Source organism: Nerophis lumbriciformis, linkage group LG06 (assembly GCF_033978685.3).
Source record: "Nerophis lumbriciformis linkage group LG06, RoL_Nlum_v2.1, whole genome shotgun sequence".
NCBI classification, from domain to species: Eukaryota; Metazoa; Chordata; class Actinopteri; order Syngnathiformes; family Syngnathidae; genus Nerophis; species Nerophis lumbriciformis.
In genome coordinates, this window is record NC_084553.2 from 10,480,951 (window position 1) to 10,503,450 (window position 22,500).

The window sequence follows — 22,500 nt, forward strand, 5'->3', positions numbered from 1 at the left end:
CAACACACAAAATAAACATAGCGCTCACTTTCTGAAGTTATTCTTCATTCGTAAATCCTTCGTCTTCGGTGTCCGAAGTGAAAAGTTGGGCAAATTTACGATCCACTGGCAGATGTTGGCGTCGTCTGGCGCTGCCTCCTCGTCTTAGTGAAGGTGTGTTCGCCTTCTGTCATCCATTGTTCCCACGCAGTTAGCAGTCTAGCTTCGAATGCCCTGTTGACACCAATATCTAGCGGCTGGAGGTCTTTTGTCAATCCACCCGGAATGACGGCGAGTATTGAATTAAGCGCGTAAGCGTGTCTCTCAATGTGCTGTTATGAGCTAGCAAATATAACAACTACACTACCCAGCATGCAACGATAGTGACGAGCATGCGCGGTAGCCCTGAGAAGCATTGTTGTATGCTGGGAGTTAGAATGTGGTTATGAGCACGCTGTAAGTAAACGTTGAGAACTCAGTTAACACGCCTCGTCTGCATTATTTATAATTAGACAGACAACACACTTAATAGGAGCCATTTTGGGGTCTTTACATAAACACACAAATGGAAATGAAACGTCACATATCCCAGCATGCACCGCGCGCTTCTTCGTCCTCCACTGTTCCCACGCAGTTAGCAGTCTAGCTTCGAATGCCCTGTTGACACCAATATCTAGCGGCTGGAGGTCTTTTGTCAATCCACCCGGAATGACGGCGAGTATTGAATTAAGCGCGTAAGCGTGTCTCTCAATGTGCTGTTATGAGCTAGCAAATATAACAACTACACTACCCAGCATGCAACGATAGTTACGAGCATGCGCGGTAGCCCTGAGAAGCGTTGTTGTATGCTGGGAGTTAGAATGTGGTTATGAGCACGCTGTAAGTAAACGTTGAGAACTCAGTTAACACGCCTCGTCTGCATTATTTATAATTAGACAGACAACACACTTAATAGGAGCCATTTTGGGGTCTTTACATAAACACACAAATGGAAATGAAACGTCACATATCCCAGCATGCACCGCGCGCTTCTTCTACGGGGAAAAAAGATGGCGGCTGTTTACCGTAGTTGCGAGACCTAAACTTTATGAAAATGAATCTTAATATTTATCCATATATAAAGCGCACCGGGTTATAAGGCGCACTGTCAGCTTTTGAGAAAATTTGTGGTTTTTAGGTGCGCCTTATAGTGCGGAAAATACGGTACCCATGTCTTGGGCACTAATACACCCCCATACCATCACAGATGCTGGCTTTTCAACTTTGCGCCTATAACAATCCGGATGGTTCTTTTCCTCCTTGGTCCGGAGGACACGACGTCCACAGTTTCCAAAAACAATTTGAAATGTGGACTCGTCAGACCACAGAACACTTTTCCACTTTGTATCAGTCCATCTTAGATGAGCTCAGGCCCAGCAAAGCCGACGCCGTTTCTGGGTGTTGTTGATAAACGGTTTTCGCCTTGCATAGGAGAGTTTTAACTTGCACTTACAGATGTAGCGACCAACTGTAGTTACTGACAGTGGGTTTCTGAGGTGTTCCTGAGCCCATGTGGGGATATCCTTTACACACTGATGTCGCTTGTTGATGCAGTACAGCCTGAGGGATGGAAGGTCACGGGCTTAGCTGCTTACGTGCAGTGATTTCTCCAGATTCTCTGAACCCTTTGATGATATTACGGACCGTAGATGGTGAAATCCCTAAATTCCTTGCAATAGCTGGTTGAGAAAGGTTTCTGTTCAACAATTTGCTCACGCATTTGTTGACAAAGTGGTGACCCTCGCCCCATCCTTGTTTGTGAATGACTGAGCATTTCATGGAATCTACTTTTATACCCAATCATGGCACCCACCTGTTTCCAATTTGACGTTCCAAATAAGTGTTTGATGAGCATTCCTCAACTTTATCAGTATTTATTGCCACCTTTCCAAACTTCTTTGTCACGTGTTGCTGGCATCAAATTCTAAAGTTAATGATTATTTGCAAAAAAAAAAATGTTTATCAGTTTGAACATCAAATATGTTGTCTTTGTAGCATATTTAACTGAATATGGGTTGAAAAGGATTTGCTAATCATTGTATTCCGTTTATATTTACATCTAACACAATTTCCCAACTCATATGGAAACGGGGTTTGTATAATTTCTATTTATTTATTTATTAAAGAGATGTTTTTGTTAACAAGTTAAAGGTGTTTAGTGATAATACAAGCATGTTTAACACATATAGATTCCTTTCTTTCATGAAGAATATACAGTCATGGTCAAAAGTTTACATACACTTGTAAAGAACATAATGTCATGACTGTCTTGAGTTTACAATCATTTCTACAACTCTTAATTTTTTGTGATAGAGTGATTGGAGCACATACTTGTTGGTCACAAAAAACATTTATGAAGTTTGGTTCTTTTATGAATTTATTATGGGTCTACTAAAAATGTGAGCAAATCTGCTGGGTCAAAAGTATACATACAGCAATGTTAATATTTGCTTACATGTTCCCTTGGCAAGTTTCACTTCAATAAGGCACTTTTGGTAGCCATCCATAAGCTTCTGGTTGAATTTTTGACCTCTCCTTTTGACATCACATGGACAAAGATAAGACCTTCTGGAGGAAAGTTCTGTGGTCAGATGAAACAAAAGTTGAGCTGTTTGGCCACAATACCCAGCAATATGTTTGGAGGAGAAAAGGTAAGGCCTCTAATCCCAGAAAAACCATCCCTACTGTCAAGCATGGTGGTGGTAGTATTATGCTCTGGGCCTGTTTTGCTGCCAATGGAACTGGTGCTTTACAGAGAGTAAATGGGACAATGAAAAAGGAGGATTACCTCCAAATTCTTCAGGACAACCTAAAATCATCAGCCCGGAGGTTGGGTCTTGGGGGCAGTTGGGTGTTCCAACAGGACAATGAGTCAAAAGTGGTAAAGGAATGGCTAAATCAGGCTAGAATGAAGGTTTTAGAATGGCCTTCCCAAAGTCCTGACTGGACAATGCTGAAGAAACAAGTCCATGTCAGAAAAGCAACAAATTTAGCTGAACTGCTCCAATTTTGTCAAGAGGAGTGGTCAAAAATTCAACCAGAAGCTTATGGATGGCTACCAAAAGTGCCTTATTGCAGTGAAACTTGCCAAGGGACATGTAAGCAAATATTAACATTGCTGTATGTATACTTTTGACCCAGCACATTTGCTCACATTTTCAGTAGACCCGTAATAAATTCATCAAAGAACCAAACTTCATAAATGTTTTTTGTGACCAACAAGTATGTGCTCCAATCACTCTATCACAAAAAAATAAGAGTTGTAGAAATGATTGGAAACTCAAGACAACCATGACATCATGTTCTTTACAAGTGTATGTAAACTTTTGACCACGACTGTAAGTTGCTGTATTACCTGATTCTGATGATTTGGAATTGATTGATTGGAATCAGACAGTAGTGATGATAACGTCCACATTTTGTGAATGGTGGAGAAAAAAAGTCCTCATTTCTGTCCACTACCACATGAAAGTGGTTGGTTTTTGCCATCTTATTTGTCCAGCTTCCATACTTGTTTTTATACACTTTACAAGAAATACAGTGGGGGCAAACTCCGTAGCGTGCTAGCTTTCTGAGACTCTTATTTTGTCAGCGCAGGCAGGATGAAGCAGGGCTTTTATTGTGAAGACAGGAAACGTGCAGTCGGTCTTTAGAGTTTTGACGGCAGATATGGCGCGAGAGTCTGTTTAAATAAAAAGTGTTTCTCGCCTTCCTGTCGGTAATTTTTTCTAAATAACGAGCTTGCAGAAGCCAGCGTCATCTCACAAGACCCTCGGGTGACGTGAATGTCAACCAAGTGACAAAAGTGACGTCTTGGTGAAGATTGATGATCGCTAATTTTTAGGTCTATTTTTTTTATAATGCCTGACTGGCGATCGACTGACACACCCTCCGCCATCGACCGGTAGCTCGCGATCTACGTAATGTGCACCCCTGGTTTAGTGTTAATATATTCACACAATAAACTACAGATGTTTACACGTATAAAAAAGACACAACATTCACACACCAAACGTTGTATGTGACTGTGGAGGGGGGGTGTGGCCTGCGAGCCTTTACGCGGAACGGGGTGTGCCAGGACCGGCCTCGAAGACAGCGACAGGTGAGTGGATGGCCCAGGTGGGCCTTGTTATCTAATCACCTGTCGCCTTTATTAGCAGCAGCCGGAGTGAGACACGTCGTGGGAGTTGGAGTGGGAGCCAGAGAGAGAGAGAGAGAGAGAGAGACATGAATAAAAAGAAAGACATTTTGCTGGTAAGCAAAAGCCTCTCCACATTTATGAAAATAAAACAGTGTTGTACCCTGAAATCCGGGCTCTCATGGCAGTGTGTGGTGGTCCGAGGAACCCACTAAAGGGCAACCTCTACAGTGACTTATCAATATTAGCGTTGTCGCCCTCTACTGGTCAAATTTAGTATGTCTAGTATGTTCACTATTTTATTTAAGAACAAACTTGCAAAAATAAACATATCTTTCGTTAAAATAAAGCCAATAACGACATTTTTTGTGGTTCCCTTTATTTACAAAAGTACGGAAAAGTGCCGAAACTTTTTACAGCTTGTCCCTCATAACAATAGGTGTATAAATGACACAATATGTTACTGCATATGTCAGCAGACTAATTAGGAGTCTTTGTTTGTTTACTTACTACTAAAAGACAAGTTGTCTAGCATGTTCACTATTTTATTTAAGGACAAACTTGCAATAATAAACATATGTTTAATGTACCCCAAGATTTTTTGTTAAAATAAAGCCAATAATGACATTTTTTGTGGTTCCCTTTATTTACAAAAGTACGGAAAAGTGACAAAACTTTTTACAGCTTGTCCCTCATAACAATAGGTGTATAAATGACACAATATGTTACTGCATATGTCAGCAGACTAATTAGGAGTCTTTGTTTGTTTACTTACTACTAAAAGACAAGTTGTCTAGTATGTTCACTATTTTATTTAAGGACAAACTTGCAATAATAAACCCTAAGATTTTTTGTTAAAATAAAGCCAATAATGACATTTTTTGTGATCCCCTTTATTTAGAAAAGTACCGAAAAACTTTTGGTACCGGTAGCAAAATATTGGTATCGGGACAACACTAGTTCAAAGTGTAAGACAAAAGTCCGGGATTTAGGGTAAATCATCTGAACTGTACTGCTTGTGGAACTTGGAGAAAAGCCATGGCTTCATTGACGCATCACCTGACCTTCAAAAACAGTCAATATTTTGGATTTAGGTCTGTGCACTTTGTTCCCAGGCAGAGGCTCTATGGACATCCTTCAAAGATGGCGGCCACATTCCACTCCTAACCGGGCTCTCTCTTAACTGTTCGACATTCGCGCGACTAGAACCTGCGAGGCCCTAATGCTCCCATTCTATCGCAAATAGGACGTAATTACAAGGCTGACACGGCGCCGCTCCTCCATCATGGTTAAATTAGGGGGTTGGCGAGGACGAGAAATTGGTCGGGTTGCGCGCGGAGCCGCCGGAATTCTGGCGGTAATTTACAGGAGTCGGAAGGCGAGGCCCCAGCGCTCCCCTTTTCACTCATGAAAATACACTTTTGTGTCTCGCAGGACACACACAGCGACTAATAAGGACAATTGTGTCTGTCTTCTGAATATGGGCTTCAAAAATGTGTGTGTGTGATTGTGTGTGTGTTTGTGTGTCAGGTCAAGGGAGGGCAAATGAATTAGTCCAGTGATGTTTCCTCTTTCACGTGTGCACATCCTCTTACTGCAACAACTCTAATGGCAACTAAAGCAGCGTGCAAGTGTTGTTGTTGTTTTTTCCAGACATTTTGAATTAGTGAACGGTTCTTAGTAATCTGTTGAAGAGGTTAATTTAGCCTACTGATGTGTATTTATAAATGGCTAATTTATATAGGCTAGTACAGGGGTCGGCAACCCAAAATGTTGAAAGAGCCTTATTGGACCAAAAATACAAAAACAAATCTGTCTGGAGCCGCAAAAAATTAAAAGCCATATTACATACCGATAGTGTGTCATGAGATATAATTTGAATTAACATGACTTAAAGGAAACTAAATGACCTCAAATATAGCTACAAATGAGGCATAATGATGCAATATGTACATATCGCTAGCCTAAATAGCATGTTAGCATCGATTAGCTCGCAGTCATGCAGTGACCAAATATGTCTGATTAGCACTCCACACAAGTCAATAACATCAACAAAACTCACCTTTGTGGATTCATGCACAACGTTAAAAGTTTGGTGGACAACATGAGACAGAAAAAGAAGTGGCATAAAACACGTCCTAGAAAGTCGCAGAAAGATATACATGTAAACAAACAAAGGTGAGTTCAAGGACTGCCAAAATGAGTAGGACAAAACGGCTCTCGCCAAATACTCGAATCAGTGAAGCATGTTTAATATAAACAAGTGTGCTTTATAACAATTAGGGAGGTGTGTGTCATGTTTGTCTTCCTACATAAACCATATTAAAACAAAAAATTTATTTTTTTCCCCTCAACTTTTTCCATTTTTCATACATTTTTGAAAAAGCTCCAGAGAGCCACTAGGGCGGCGCTAAAGAGCCGCATGCGGCTCTAGAGCCGCGGGTTGCCGACCCCTGGGCTAGTAAGTAGGGATGTCCGATAATTGCTTTTTTGCCGATGTCCGATATTCCGATATTGTCCAACTCTTAATTACCGATTACGATATCAACCGATACCGATATATACAGTCGTGGAATTAACACATTATTATGCCTAATGTTGTTGTGATGCCTCGCTGGATGCGTTAAACAATGTAACAAGGTTTTCTAAAATAAATCAACTCAAGTTATGGAAAAAAAATGCCAACATGGCACTGCCATATTTATTATTGAAGTCACAAAGTGCATTATTCTTTTTAACATGCCTCAAAACAGCAGCTTGGAATTTGGGACATGCTCTCCCTGAGAGAGCATGGGGAGGTTGAGGTGGGCGGGGTTGGGGTTTGTAGAGGGTAGCGGGGGGTGTATATTGTAGCGTCCCGAAAGAGTTAGTGCTGCAAGGGGTTCTGGGTATTTGTTCTGTTGTGTTATGGTGCGGATGTTCTCCCGAAATGTGTTTGTCATTCTTGTTTGGTGTGGGTTCACAGTGTGGCGCATATTTGTAACAGTGTTAAAGTTGTTTATACGGCCACCCTCAGTGTGACCTATATGGCTGTTGAACAAGTATGCATGGCATACTTGCATTATGGTTCCGCCTCATCATTTTATGTGGTCCACCATATTATTTTGAGTGGTCCGCCACATCATTTGTGTTCCATTAATTATTTAAGTGGATTATCACTTCATTTATGTGGTCCGCCATATTATTTTGAGTGGCCCCCCACATCATTTATGTGTTCCATCAAGTAATTATAGTGGCCTGCCGCATCCTGTGATGTGTTCAGCCACATTGTTTAGGGGGATTGTCAGTTAATTTATGTGGTCTGCAATGTTATTTATTGTGGCCCATCACGTCATTTATTATGGTTCCGCCATATTATTTTGAGTGGTCCGCCACATCATTTATGTGTTCCATCAAGTAATTATTGTGGCCTGCCACATTGTGTGATGTGGTCAGCCACATTGTTTAGGTGGATTGTCACTTCATTTATGTGGTCTGCAATGTTATTAATTGTGGCCCATCATGTCATTTAATATGGTTCCGCCGCATCATCTTATGTGGTCCGTAATATTATTATTTTGAGTGGTCCGCCACATCATTTATGTGTTCCATCAACTATTTAAGTGGATTGTCACTTAATTGGTCCTTAATGGTCCACAATGTTATTTATTGTGGCCTACCACAGCGTTTACTATGGTTCCGCCACCTCTTTTTATGCGGTCGGCAACATTATTTTGAGTGGTCCGCCACATCATTTATGTGTTCCATCAAGTAATTATAGTGACCTGATGCGGTCAGCCACATTGTTTAGGTGGATTGTCACTTAATTTATGTGGTTTGCAATGTTATTTATTGTGGCCCATCACGTCACTACATTTATGTGGTCCGCCATATTATTTTGAGTGGTCCGCCACATCATTTATGTTTGTTATTTATTGTGGCCTATCACGTCGTTTAATATGGGTCCGCAACATTATTTTGAGTGGTCCCCCACATCATTTATGTGTTCCATCAAGTAATTATAGTGACCTGATGCGGTCAGCCACATTGTTTAGGTGGATTGTCACTTAATTTATGTGGTTTGCAATGTTATTTATTGTGGCCCATCACGTCACTACATTTATGTGGTCCGCCATATTATTTTGAGTGGTCCGCCACATCATTTATGTTTGTTATTTATTGTGGCCTATCACGTCGTTTAATATGGGTCCGCAACATTATTTTGAGTGGTCCCCCACATCATTTATGTGTTCCATCAAGTAATTATAGTGACCTGATGCGGTCAGCCACTTTGTTTAGGTGGACTGTCACTTAATTTATGTGGTTTGCAGTGTTATTTATTGTGGCCCATCACGTCACTACATTTATGTGGTCCGCCATATTATTTTGAGTGGTCCGCCACATCATTTATGTGTGTTATTTATTGTGGCCTATCACGTCGTTTAATATGGTTCCGCCACGTCTTTTTATGTGGTCCGCAACATTATTTTGAGTGGTCCCCCACATCATTTATGTGTTCCATCAAGTAATTATTGTGGCCTGATGCGGTCAGCCACATTGTTTAGGTGGATTGTCACTTAATTTATGTGGTTTGCAATGGTATTTATCGTGGCCCATCACGTCACTACATTTATGTGGTCCGCCACAATCATTTACCGGTATGTGTGTTATTTATTGTGGCCTATCACGTCGTTTAATATGGTTCCGCCACGTCTTTTTATGTGGTCCGCAACATTATTTTGAGTGGTCCCCCACATCATTTATGTGTTCCATCAAGTAATTATAGTGGCCTGCCACATTATTTAAGGGGATTGTCACTTCATGTATGTGGTCCGCAATGTTATTAATTGTGGCCCATCACGTCATTTAATATGGTTCCGCTGCATCATTTTGTGTGGGCCGCAACATTATTTAGAGTGGTCCGCCACATCATTTATGTGTTGAATCGAGTAATTTATTGTGGCCTGCCTAGGGGTGTAAAGGTACACAAAAATTTCGGTTCAGTACGTACCTCATTTTAGAGGTCACGGTTCGGTTCATTTTCGGTACAGTAAGAAAACAACAAAATATACATTTTTTGGTTATTTATTTACCAAATGTGTAAACAATGGCATAACATACATATACACACAGGGTCCATTGCCAGGGTTAATGTGGTCAACATATATAAACTAAACTAAATAAGATAAGGCTCAGAATGTTTTCTTAACAAAACCTTTCTACATGTAAGGTGCTTTTTTTGATTGATTGATTAGGACTTTTATTAGTAGATTGCACAGTACAGTACATATTCCGTACAATTGACCACTAAATAGTAACACCCCAATAAGTTTTTCAACTTATTTAAGTCGGGGTCCACGTTAATCAACATTTAACTGCCTCAAGTTGTTGCTTAGATTAAATAAAATGACAAAACTTTTCTTCTACATATAAAAAGTGCAACATTAAACAGTTTCAAGTCAACTCAGCCTCAGGTTAACTTTTCTTCCCCCCCCCCAGCCTGGCTAACTTGGCAGTAAGAGGATATATGAGCTCATTGTTCTTCCACCATAGAAGTGGGTCAAAATGTAGTTTTTAATGCAATATAGACTTAAATTTGCTGCTATAAAAACATTTGTTATTGCTTTAGCCCTGCCTGACTCGCTGAGGAGCGGCTGCTTGAATGCGGTGGTGACGCTTCAAATGGGTTAGCATTAAGGCTGCAACAACTAATCGATTAAATCGATTAAAATCAATTATAAAAATAGTTGGCGATTAATTTAGTCATCGATTCGTTGGATCTATGCTATGCGCATGCGCAGAGGCTACTTTTTTATTTTTTTTTATTTTTTATAAACCTTTATTTATAAACTGCAACATTTACAAACAGCTGAGATACAATAATCAAAATAAGTATGGTGCCAGTATGCTGTTTTTTTCAATAAAATACTGGAAAGGATAGAAATGTAGTTTGTCTCTTTTATCCGATTATTAATCGATTAATCAAAGTCGATTATCAAATTAGTTGTTAGTTGCAGCCCTAGTTAGCATGTGTTATGAGAGTAGTGTATGTGTGGGTGTGGCCCTTTAATATGTGACAGCATGTGAGGTGAGTGTGTGGGCGAGCGAGGTGAGGGAGCGGTAGCATGAGTACAGGGAGTGGCTAGTGTTTTGTTGGATTGGCTGTGTGCAAGACCTCAATAAGCCACGATTTGCAACTAATCGCCGGACTCGTCATTTACCCTGGAGTCCGGAGCTGTGGAGTCCGGGTAGACTGAAGGGTGTTGCCCCCGAGAATACATCGTCCCTGGAGGAGTGTCTCTCCTGCGCTCCTCGACTACGGTCTGGTAGCCGGAAGCAGGAAAGGTGCAACACATGTTTGACGTGTTGTCAGAAGCAACTGCTGAACAATGTCCGTCCTCCATTGTTGTATCGCGCAGCCAAAGTGTTCCCAAACGGTAGATCTTAACGAGGCAGGAGGGTCTTCCAGCTCTGCCTTTTACATGTTGTCCGAGCCCGGTCGCTGCTAGCATGTGTACTCATTCGGTACACCTCCGAACCGAACCGAAACCCCTAGGCCTGCCACATCCTTCGACGTGATCGGCCACATTAAGTGGAACGTCACTTCATTATCGTGGTCCGCAATGTTATTTACCATGGCCCATCTCGTCATTTAATATCGTTCCGCCGCATAATTCTATGTGGCCTGTCGCATTATTTTGAGTGGCCCGCCATGTAACTTAATGTGGTTCCGCAACATCATTTTATGTAGTCTGCCGCATTATTTTTAGTGACCCGTCACGTCACTTGTGTGATGCATCACATCACTCAACGTGGCCTGCCATACATATTGGGGTAAGTCCTTAAAAACAACAATGTGATCCTGTCATATAGAAGATCTTTGACTGTAGTAGGTGCATAAAAACAGCTGAACATTTTCATACAGTATAGAGGATCTTTGACTAGTGTTTTTCTAGTAAGTCCTTAAAAACAACAGCGTGATCTTGTCATATAGAAGATCTTTGACTGTAGTAGGTCCTTAAAAACAGCTGAACATGTTCATACAGTATAGAGGATCTTTGACTTGTGTTTTTCTAGTAAGTCCTTAAAAACAACAGCGTGATCCTGTCATATAGAAGATCTTTGACTGTAGTAGGTCCTTAAAAACAGCTGAACGTTTTCATACAGTATAGAGGATCTTTGACTAGTGTTTTTGTAGTCGGTCCCTAAAAACAGCCCAAAGCTTATGTCATATAAAAGGATCTTTGATTAGTATTTTTGTAGTAAGTCCTTAAAAACAACAGCGTGATCCTGTCATATTGAAGATCTTTGACTGTAGTAGGTCCTTAAAAACAGCCGAACATTTTCATACAGTATAGAGGATCTTTGATTAGTGTTTTTCTAGTAAGTCCTTAAAAACAAAAGCGTGATCCTGTCATATAGAAGATCTTTGAATGTAGTAGGTCCTTAAAAACCGCTGAACGTTTTCATACAGTATAGAGGATCTTTGACTAGTGTTTTTGTAGTAGGTCCCTAAAAACAGCCCAAAGCTTATGTCATATAAAAGGATCTTTGATTAGCGTTGTTGTAGTAAGTCCTTAAAAACAACAGCGTGATCCTGTCATATTGAAGATCTTTGACTGTAGTAGGTCCTTAAAAACAGCCGAACATTTTCATACAGTATAGAGGATCTTTGATTAGTGTTTTTCTAGTAAGTCCTTAAAAACAAAAGCGTGATCCTGTCATATAGAAGATCTTTGACTTAAAATCAGCTGAGTGCTTCCATACAGTATAGAGGATCTTTGACTAGTGTTTTTGTAGTAGGTCCCTAAAAACAGCCCAAAGCTTCTGTCATGTGAAATTTGTCCTCTGCATTTGACCCATCACCCTTGTTCACCCCCCTGGGAGGTGAGGGGAGCAGTGAGCAGCAGCGGTGGCCGCGCCCGGGAATCTTTTTGGTGATTTAACCCCCAATTCCAACCCTTGATGCTAAGTGCCAAGCAGGGAGGTAATGGCTCCCATTTTTATAGTCTTTGGTATGATATTATTTTGAGTGGCCCGCCATGTAACTTAATGTGTGAAGAGCGACGTTGAGCCAGTTTATTAGGCACAGCGGCCATTAGTTTATAACGGCTGCACCTGTTTAGCTGTGCTGGGGGGGGGGGGGGTTCCTAATATTCTGTCCCTCGGCCCCTAAACATGAATTGACTCTCAGTGCAGTTCCTATCAGCTTTATCGCTTAATCAAACGCCTTTCTTTTCGTTATAATTCACCCCGCGGCACGGAACTGACATGAATGTTCACTTTGTAAAAGATAATTTAGTACAAAAAAATTAAGTTAGTAACATGGCACCGGAAGGGGACTAGCTTAAAAAACACAACAGCAGCTAATAGTTGAGTGAGTTTAGAGAGTTTGCGCTTCTTACCTGGAACAAGAAGACACTTAGACGTACTCGGGGTGCATGTTAATCCAGTTGAATTAAACCTTTTGTTCCTGAAAGTTGTCCATTAAACAGATAGCGGGACAAAAAAAAAAAGTGTCCTGAGTGTCGACCGCACTTTTCCACGCAGTTGTTAGCGTCTCCCGGGACAACTTGGGGGGGCGGAGCCAGCACGAGGCTAACACCGGAAGACATGTTTTTCCTTCTCAACTTCCTCTTTTTTTTTTTTTTATAAACGCATAACTAATTATAATCCGCTTTTCTGATGTTAGCAAACAGGAAAGTAATTTTTGAAAAAAAGATTTCCGTTCATTTTGGAGCATCGAGTGTCTTGAACTCATTACATTTGGTGAGGGATTTTCACAATAAAACGAGCGCCGCATCCGGTGGTTAAAGTCAACATTTCTAATCAAAGCGGAGTTTTCGAAAGTGTTCACGTTTTGTTCAAAATATTACTTGAATTGTGTTTAAATCATAAAAAAAAAAAAAACGATGTTATGTTTTCGTGGTGTTTTAAGGCACATGCAACTGAAACGTTTGCCGTTTTTTTAATATGGCAAGCGTTTACGGAACATCCGGGGAGGGATTTTCACAATAAACAGGGGTCACATCCGGCGGTGGATTTTTAATGATAAACAGGCGTTTTTTAAAGTTTTAGTTTCTGTCAAATATGGCCTTATGTAGCTCAGAAGTAACTCTTATACCCTTAACCAGAAATCCTCATCATAATTAAAGATAAAAATATTTTTTTATTTACTTTCCCTAAATATCTAAAAGTATTCATATTATGTCATATTATGCTCCTTCCAGCGCTGTTCTTTTTTTTTTGTTCTTTTTTTGTTCTGTGCTTATATATATATATATATATATATATATATATATATATATATATATATATATATATATATATATATATATTATTTTTTATAAATGTCTGTAATAATAATGTCAATGAGGGATTTTTAATCACTGCTATGTTGAAATTGTTACTAATATTGATACTGTTGTTGATAAGATTCATTTTTGGTTGACTGCTTTTAGATTGTTTTGAGTCATGTTTGTGTGTCTTCTCAATTGCTCTGTTTATTGCTATTCTGAATGTTGCTGGGTTGGGTTTGGTTTTGGAATTGGAATTGCATTATTATGGTATTTTTGTGTATTATTTTGTTGGATTGATTAATAAAAAATAAAAAAAATAAAAAATAAATAAAAATAAAAAAAATAAAAAATAAAAATAAACAAATAAACAAATAAACAAATAAATACATAAATAAATTAAATAAAAAATAAAAAAATGTAAAAAATATATTTAAAAAAATATTATGCTCCTTCCAGCGCTGTTGTTTTTAGGTTATAGAGTTTTTATCCTATCAGGATTCATCTAGCTTATGTTGCCATGCTGTACCAAATCTGCCCAGAGCCTTCAGAATCAACAATGCAGGCGTCTATGCACTGTAAGTGAACTGGCACATACAGTTGATAGACAGTTGTGATAGCCAATCAGATCACGAGTTGTTGTCAGTAAGGCCTTCTAGCTGGCCTAAGGCAGATATATAGTGACGCTATGAGCCAGGTAACATAACAACTCCATTACCCAGCATGCCACAGTAGTGAAGAGCATGCGCAGTTGCACCGGCAACGGGATGTTTTTGATGAGCACGCTGTGGAGTAAACTTTAAGAACTCGCCTCGTCCGCATATTTTACGATTAGACAAGAAAACACGTATATTTGCAAGGCCATTTTCAAGAAGGATATTTAAAGAGAAACTACATCCGATATTTTTATTTTTTATTTTTTCATGTTTAATATGTTTTTTTGTAACACAGTAACACACAATATATGCTTTAATTGCTGATGCGGGTTTATTGATTTTTAAATGCGCCAGAAAATAACCCGTTTTGTACACTGTTGATGTGGTTCAATGCTCAGTAGTGCATAAGTGTGTTCCTGTATAGTATTTCTCCAGCAATGGTCATGTGGGGACATAAATAAAGGTATTTTTGAGAGGTAATCATTGGACACAGGACATCACTGACGGCCTAGGTGGGAAATGCACGGCCCTCCACTGCCTTTAATATACTCTCATGAGACTATAAAAGTTGCATGTATATTAAATAATTGTCTTTTATGCATTTTTTGGTCAGAAAATGTTTTGATTTCTTTAAATAATCTGTTTAAAATTTAAAAAAAACAACTATTAAAATTAAGAATATAAAGCAATTTTAAAGTTAGCCACTATGTGCATGGTAAAAAACAAAAACAAAATCAGTATCCTAAAAATATTACTAAAAACTTTAAAAAGTTTAAAACCATACATTTATTTAAATTGTAGATAGTCAATATGTCATTTGCACCGAAAAACAAATGTTATTTTTGTATAAAATGTTTTGCATTTTAAATGGTGCTCTTGTCCCATACAGAGGACAAAGACGTGGCTGTTTTTAGGGATGTTTGTTGCCAAATAAATGCGTTAAGTGGAATTTAAAAAGTGGGAGTTTTTGCCTTGTTTTTTCACGCTAATGTCAACAAGTTCAATAATCACACCTGTGCGCTCACCTGGGCGTACGTTTAATTTTGCTCTGGTTTGTCCCTGAACCTAAAATGTATTTTTTTTAAAATCAAGAAACACAATAAAACACAAATTGCATATGTACTGCTTGAATATTATGTTGCAATGGCATTGATAAAAAATATATATTTGTCATAAATAAAGCATGTCAAGGATGTCCGGCGGGGTACGTTGTGGTGGTCTACATGCATTTCCACACGAAAGTGCCGATCGTGTTGTTTGTTATCATCGTATTGTCGAACCTTTCCGAACCAAAAACGAACAGAGCGGACTGGTGACGAGACGAGAATTTGTGGTTTGTGCTGCCCTCTGCTGGCTGATGAAAGCATTACTGGTGCTTCAGTAGAGAGAAGTACAAAACAAACACTAAAATTGGTTTAAAAAAATTATAAAAAATAGCCTATGTGTTTGTAATATTTATAAAGCAGCCCTTTACTCCTCCCAAATTGAGGATCTTTGACTAGATTTTATTGCAGTAAGTCCTGAAAAACAGCTGAGCGCTTATACATAGAGGAGCTTTGACCACTAGTGTTTCGTAGGTGCTTAAAAACAACAGCGGGATCCTGTCACATAGAGGATCTTTGACAGTTGGTTTTGTAGGAGGTCCCTAAAAACAGCCCAGTAGTAATCTCATATTAAGGATCTTTGAGTTTCCTGTTTTGCAGTAGGTCCACACACACATATATACTGTATATATATATATATATATGTATTTGTGTCTGTGTGTATACATGTGTGTCTATATGTATGTATATATATGTGTGTGTGTATGTATACATTGTTATATATACATGTGTGTACCGGTGTCGGTACCAAAATGTATTTCAATACTTTTTGATACTTTTCTAAATAAAGGGGACCACAAAAAAATGGCTTTACTAACTTTATTTTAACAAAAAAATCTTATCAATCAATCAATGTTTATTTATACAGCCCTAAATCACAAGTGTCTCAAAGGGCTGCACAAGCCACAACGAACATCCGCGGTACAGAGCCCACATAAGGGCAAGGAAAAACTCACAACCCAGTGGGACGTCGATGTGAATGACTATGAGAAACCTTGGAGAGGACCGTATATGTGAGTGACCGGTCCATAGTGGATCTAACATAATAGTGAGAGTCCAGTCCATAGTGGATCTAACATAATAGTGCGAGAGTCCAGTCCATAGTAGATCTAACATAATAGTGAGAGTCCAGTCCATAGTGGATCTAACATAATAGTGAGAGTCCAGCCCATAGTGGATCTAACATAATAGTGAGAGTCCAGTCCATAGTGGATCTAACATAATAGTGAGAGTCCAGTCCATAGTGGATCTAACATAATAGTGTGAAAGTCCAGTCCCTAGTGGATCTAACATAATAGTGAGAGTCCAGTCCATAGTGGGTCTAACATAATAGTGAGAGTCCAGTCCATAGTGGACCTAACATAATAGTGTGAAAGTCCAGTCCATAGTGGATCTAATATAATAGTGAGAGTCCAGTCCATAGTGGATCTAATATAATAGTGAGAGTCCAGTCCATAGTGGATCTAATATAATAGTGAGAGTCCAGTCCATAGTGGATCTAGCATAATAGTGTGAGAGTCCAGTCCATAGTGGATCTAACATAATAGTGAGAGTCCAGTCCATAGTGGATCTAACATAATAGTGAGAGTCCAGTCCATAGTGGATCTAACATAATAGTGACAGTCGAGTCCATAGTGGATCTAACATAATAGTGTGAGAGTCCAGTCCATAGTGGATCTAACATAATAGTGTGAGAGTCCAGTCCATAGTGGATCTAGCATAATAGTGTGAGAGTCCAGTCCATAGTGGATCTAACATAATAGTGTGAGAGTCCAGTCCATAGTGGATCTAACATAATAGTGAGAGTCCAGTCCATAGTGGATCTAACATAATAGTGAGAGAGTCCAGTCCATAGTGGATCTAACATAATATTGTGAAAGTCCAGTCCATAGTGGATCTAACATAATATTGTGAGAGTCCAGTCCATAGTGGATCCAACATAATAGTGAGAGTCCAGTCCATAATGGATCCAACATAATAGTGTGAGAGTCCAGTCCATAGTGGATCTAACATAATAGTGAGAGAGTCCAGTCCATAGTGGATCTAACATAATAGTGTGAGAGTCCAGTCCATAGTGGATCTAACATAATAGTGAGAGAGTCCAGTCCATAGTGGATCTAACATAATATTGTGAAAGTCCAGTCCATAGTGGATCTAACATAATATTGTGAGAGTCCAGTCCATAGTGGATCCAACATAATAGTGAGAGTCCAGTCCATAATGGATCCAACATAATAGTGTGAGAGTCCAGTCCATAGTGGATCTAACATAATAGTGAGAGAGTCCAGTCCATAGTGGATCTAACATAATAGTGTGAGAGTCCAGTCCATAGTGGATCTAACATAATAGTGAGAGTCCAGTCCATAGTGGATCTAACATAATAGTGTGAAAGTCCAGTCCACAGTGGATCTAACATAATAGTGAAAGTCCAGTCCATAGTGGATCCAACATAATAGTGAGAGTCCAGTCCATAATGGATCTAACATAATAGTGTGAGAGTCCAGTCCATAGTGGATCTAATATAATAGTGAGAGTCCAGTTCATAGTGGATCTAACATAATAGTGTGAGAGTCCAGTCCATAGTGGATCTAGCATAATAGTGTGAGAGTCCAGTCCATAGTGGATCTAGCATAATAGCGTGAGAGTCCAGTCCATAGTGGATCTAACATAATAGTGAGAGTCCAGTCCATAGTGGATCTAACATATTAGTGAGAGTCCAGTCCATAGTGGATCTAACATAATAGTGAGAGTCCAGTCCATAGTGGATCTAACATAATAGTGTGAAAGTCCAGTCCATAGTGGATCTAACATAATAGTGAGAGTCCAGTCCATAGTGGATCTAACATAATAGTGTGAGAGTCCAGTCCATAGTGGATCTAACATAATAGTGAGAGTCCAGTCCATAGTGGATCTAACATAATAGTGAGAGTCCAGTCCATAGTGGATCTAACATATTAGTGAGAGTCCAGTCCATAGTGGATCTAACATATTAGTGAGAGTCCAGTCCATAGTGGATCTAACATAATAGTGAGAGTCCAGTCCATAGTGGATCTAACATAATAGTGTGAAAGTCCAGTCCATAGTGGATCTAACATAATAGTGAGAGTCCAGTCCATAGTGGATCTAACATAATAGTGTGAGAGTCCAGTCCATAGTGGATCTAACATAATAGTGAGAGTCCAGTCCATAGTGGATCTAACATAATAGTGAGAGTCCAGTCCATAGTGGATCTAACATAATAGTGAGAATCCAGTCCATAGTGGGGTCAGCATGAGACCACCCCGAGCGGAGACGGGTCAGCAGCGCAGAGATGTCCCCAACCGATGCACAGGCGAGCGGTCCACCCCAGGTCTTGACTCTGGACAGCCAGCACTTCATCCGTGGTACATTAAACAAATGTTTCTTATTGCAATCGAACAACAATTGTGTCCTTAAATAAAATAGTGAACATACTAGACAACTTGTCTTTTAGTAGTAAGTAAACAAACAAAGACTCCTAATTAGTCTGCTGACGTATGCAGTAACATATTGTGTCATTTATACACCTATTATTTTGTCAACATTATAAAGGACAAGCTGTAAAAATGTATTATTAATCCACTTGTTCATTTACTGTTCATATCTGCTTATTTTCTCTTTCAACATGTTCTATCTACACCATCCATCCATCTTCTTCCGCTTATCCGAGGTCGGGTCGCGGGGGCAGCAGCCTAAGCAGGGAAGCCCAGACTTCCCTCTCCCCAGCCACTTCGTTCAGCTCTTCCTGTGGGACCCCGAGGCGTTCCCAGGCCAGCCGGGAGACATAGTCTTCCCAACGTGTCCTGGGTTTTCCTCGCGGCCTCCTACCGGTCGGACATGCCCTAAACACCTCCTTAGGGAGGCGCTCGGGTGGCATCCTGACCAGATGCCCGAACCACCTCATCTGGCTCCTCTCGATGTGGAGGAGCAGCGGCTTTACTTTGAGCTCCCCCCGGATGACAGAGCTTCTCACCCTATCTCTAAGGGAGAGCCCCGCCACCCGGCGGAGGAAACTCATTTCGGCCGCTTGTACCCGTGATCTTGTCCTTTCGGTCATAACCCAAAGCTCATGACCATAGGTGAGGATGGGAACGTAGATCGACCGGTAAATTGAGAGCTTTGCCTTCCGGCTCAGCTCCTTCTTCACCACAACGGATCGATACAGCGTCCGCATTACTGAAGACGCCGCACCGATCCGCCTGTCGATCTCACGATCCACTCTTCCCCCACTCGTGAACAAGACTCCGAGGTACTTGAACTCCTCCACTTGGGGCAAGATCTCCTCCCCAACCCGGAGATGGCACTCCACCCTTTTCCGGGCGAGAACCATGGACTCGGACTTGGAGGTGCTGATTCTCATCCCAGTCGCTTCACACTCAGCTGCGCACCGATCCAGTGAGAGCTGAAGATCCTGGCCAGATGAAGCCATCAGGACCAAATCATCTGCAAAAAGCAGAGACCTAATCCTGCAGCCACCAAACCGGATCCCCTCAACGCCTTGACTGCGCCTAGAAATTCTGTCCATAAAAGTTATGAACAGAATCGGTGACAAAGGGCAGCCTTGGCGGAGTCCAACCCTCACTGGAAACGTGTCCGACTTACTGCCGGCAATGCGAACCAAGCTCTGACACTGATCATACAGGGAGCGGACCGCCACAATCAGACAGTCCGAAACCCCATACTCTCTGAGCACTCCCCACAGGACTTCCCGAGGGACACGGTCGAATGCCTTCTCCAAGTCCACAAAGCACATGTAGACTGGTTGGGCAAACTCCCATGCACCCTCAAGGACCCTGCCGAGAGTATAGAGCTGGTCCACAGTTCCACGACCAGGACGATGAAATTATAATACAGAAAAAATAATGACACTGTGTTGGGGGCCCTGTAAAGATTCTTTTCATGGGGCCCAAAATCCCTAGCGGCGCCCCTGATTATTATATATATATATATATTGACTATATATATATATAATAAATCATTGAAATTTACTGCAAATTTGTTCTTGCCCTTGATCAACCCCTGGGAGGTGAGGGGAGCAAATGAGCAGCAGCAGTGGCCGCGCCCGAGAATCATTTTTGGTGATTTAACCCCCAATTCCAACCCTTGACGCTGAGTGCCAAGCAGGGAGGTAATGGCTCCCATTTTTTTTCCTAGATATGGTCGAAACTATTTAAAGTGCACTACGTATAATAAACGCAACATTATTAATATTGCTACTACGGATAATTTAAACAAAAACTCGTCAAAACAGCCCAATACTTATAATATGGGCTTTTTAAACATAAGATCATTGTCTCCCAAAACGTTATTAGTTAATGAGGTCATTAGAGACAACAATCTTAACGTCATTGGTCTTACCGAAACCTGGCTCAAACCAGACGATTTTTTTTGCGCTAAATGAGGCATCTCCTCCTAACTATACGAATGCACATATTGCCCGTCCCCTTAAAAGGGGTGGGGGAGTCGCACTAATATACAATGAAAACTTTAACCTTACCCCTAACCTAAATAATAAATACAAATCGTTTGAGGTGCTTACTATGAGGTCTGTCGTACCGCTGCCTCTCGACCTGGCTGTTATCTACCGCCCCCCAGGGCCCTACTCGGACTTTATCAATGAATTCTCAGAGTTCGTTGCTGATCTAGTGACGCACGCAGACAATATAATCATAATGGGGGACTTTAATATCCATATGAATACCCCATCGGACCCTCAGTGCATGGCGCTCCAGACTATAATTGATAGCTGTGGTCTTACACAAATAATAAATGAACCTATGCATCGCAACGGTAATACGATAGATCTAGTGCTGGTCAGGGGTGTCACCACCTCCAAAGTTACGATACTCCTGTATACTAAAGTAATGTCCGATCATTACCTTATAAAATTCGAAGTTCTGACTCATTGTCAACAAGCTAATAATAATAATAACTGCTATAGCAGCCGCAACATTAATGCTGCCACAACGATGACTCTTGCTGACCTACTGCCTTCGGTAATGGCACCATACCCAAATTATGTCGGCTCTATTGATAACCTCACTAACAACTTTAACGACGCCCTGCGCAAAACCATTGATAGTATTGCACCGCTAAAACAAAAAAGGGCGCCTAAAAGGCGCACCCCATGGTTTACAGAAGAAACCAGAGCTCATAAATTATCATGTAGAAAGTTGGAACGCAAATGGCGCGCGACCAAGCTTGAGGTTTTCCCATCAAGCATGGAGTGATAGTTTAATATCGTATAAACGCACGCTTACCTTAGCTAAAGCTAAATATTACTCAAATCTCATCCGCCTCAACAAAAACGACCCTAAATTTTTGTTTAGTACAGTAGCATCGCTAACCCAACAAGGGACTCCTCCCAATAGCTCCACCCACTCGGCAGATGACTTTATGAATTTCTTTAATAAGAAAATTGAACTCATTAGAAAGGAGATTAAAGACAACGCATCCCAGCTACAACTGGGTTCTATTAACACAGATACGACTGTATCTACGACGGATACTGCAATACAAAATAGTCTCTCTCTTTTTGATGAAATAACATTAGAGGAACTATTACGGCGTGTAAGTGGGATAAAACAAACATGTTTACTTGACCCACTTCCTGGGAAACTTATCAAAGAGCTTTTTGTATTATTAGGTCCATCAGTACTAAATATTATAAACTTATCACTTTCCTCTGGCACTGTTCCACTAGCATTCAAGAAAGCGGTTATTCATCCTCTGCTCAAAAGATCTAACCTTGATCCTTGGTCTCTGGGTGTACTTCTATTCAGACATGAAACATATAAATAACTACCGCCACCACTACCACTACTGTGCATACCAGAGGAAAGTGCAATATTCAATTTTTCTCCTCTGCTCCCCTCTTCCTTGTGGAGGGGGCTGGGGGGGTGGACCGCTCGCCTGTACATCGGTTGGGAACATCTCTGCACTGCTGACCCGTCTCCGCTCGGGATGGTGTCCTGCTGGCCCCACTATGGACTGGACTCTTACTATTATGTTAGATCCACTATGGACTGGACTCTCACTATTATGTTAGATCCACTATGGACTGGACTCTCACTATTATGTTAGATCCACTATGGACTGGACCCTCACTATTATGTTAGATCCACTATGGACTGGACTCTCACTATTATGTTAGATCCACTATGGACTGGACTCTCTCTATTATGTTAGATCCACTATGGACTGGACTCTTACTATTATGTTAGATCCACTATGGACTGGACTCTCACTATTATGTTAGATCCACTATGGACTGGACTCTCACTATTATGTTA

General features: G+C 40.5%; 1 protein-coding gene across 2 annotated transcripts in view; it reads right to left on the reverse strand.

Annotated features, from left to right (window-relative positions):
* The window catches only part of LOC133608457 (uncharacterized), a 444,769-nt gene extending 432,076 nt beyond the window's left edge, over positions 1 to 12,693 (reverse strand). For both annotated transcript variants that reach the window (XM_061963697.1, XM_061963696.1), the window contains exon 1: positions 12,541 to 12,693. The gene's annotated coding sequence lies outside the window, so the exon portion shown is untranslated. The remainder of the gene's footprint in view (positions 1 to 12,540) is intronic.
* Positions 12,694 to 22,500: the final 9,807 nt, after the last annotated feature.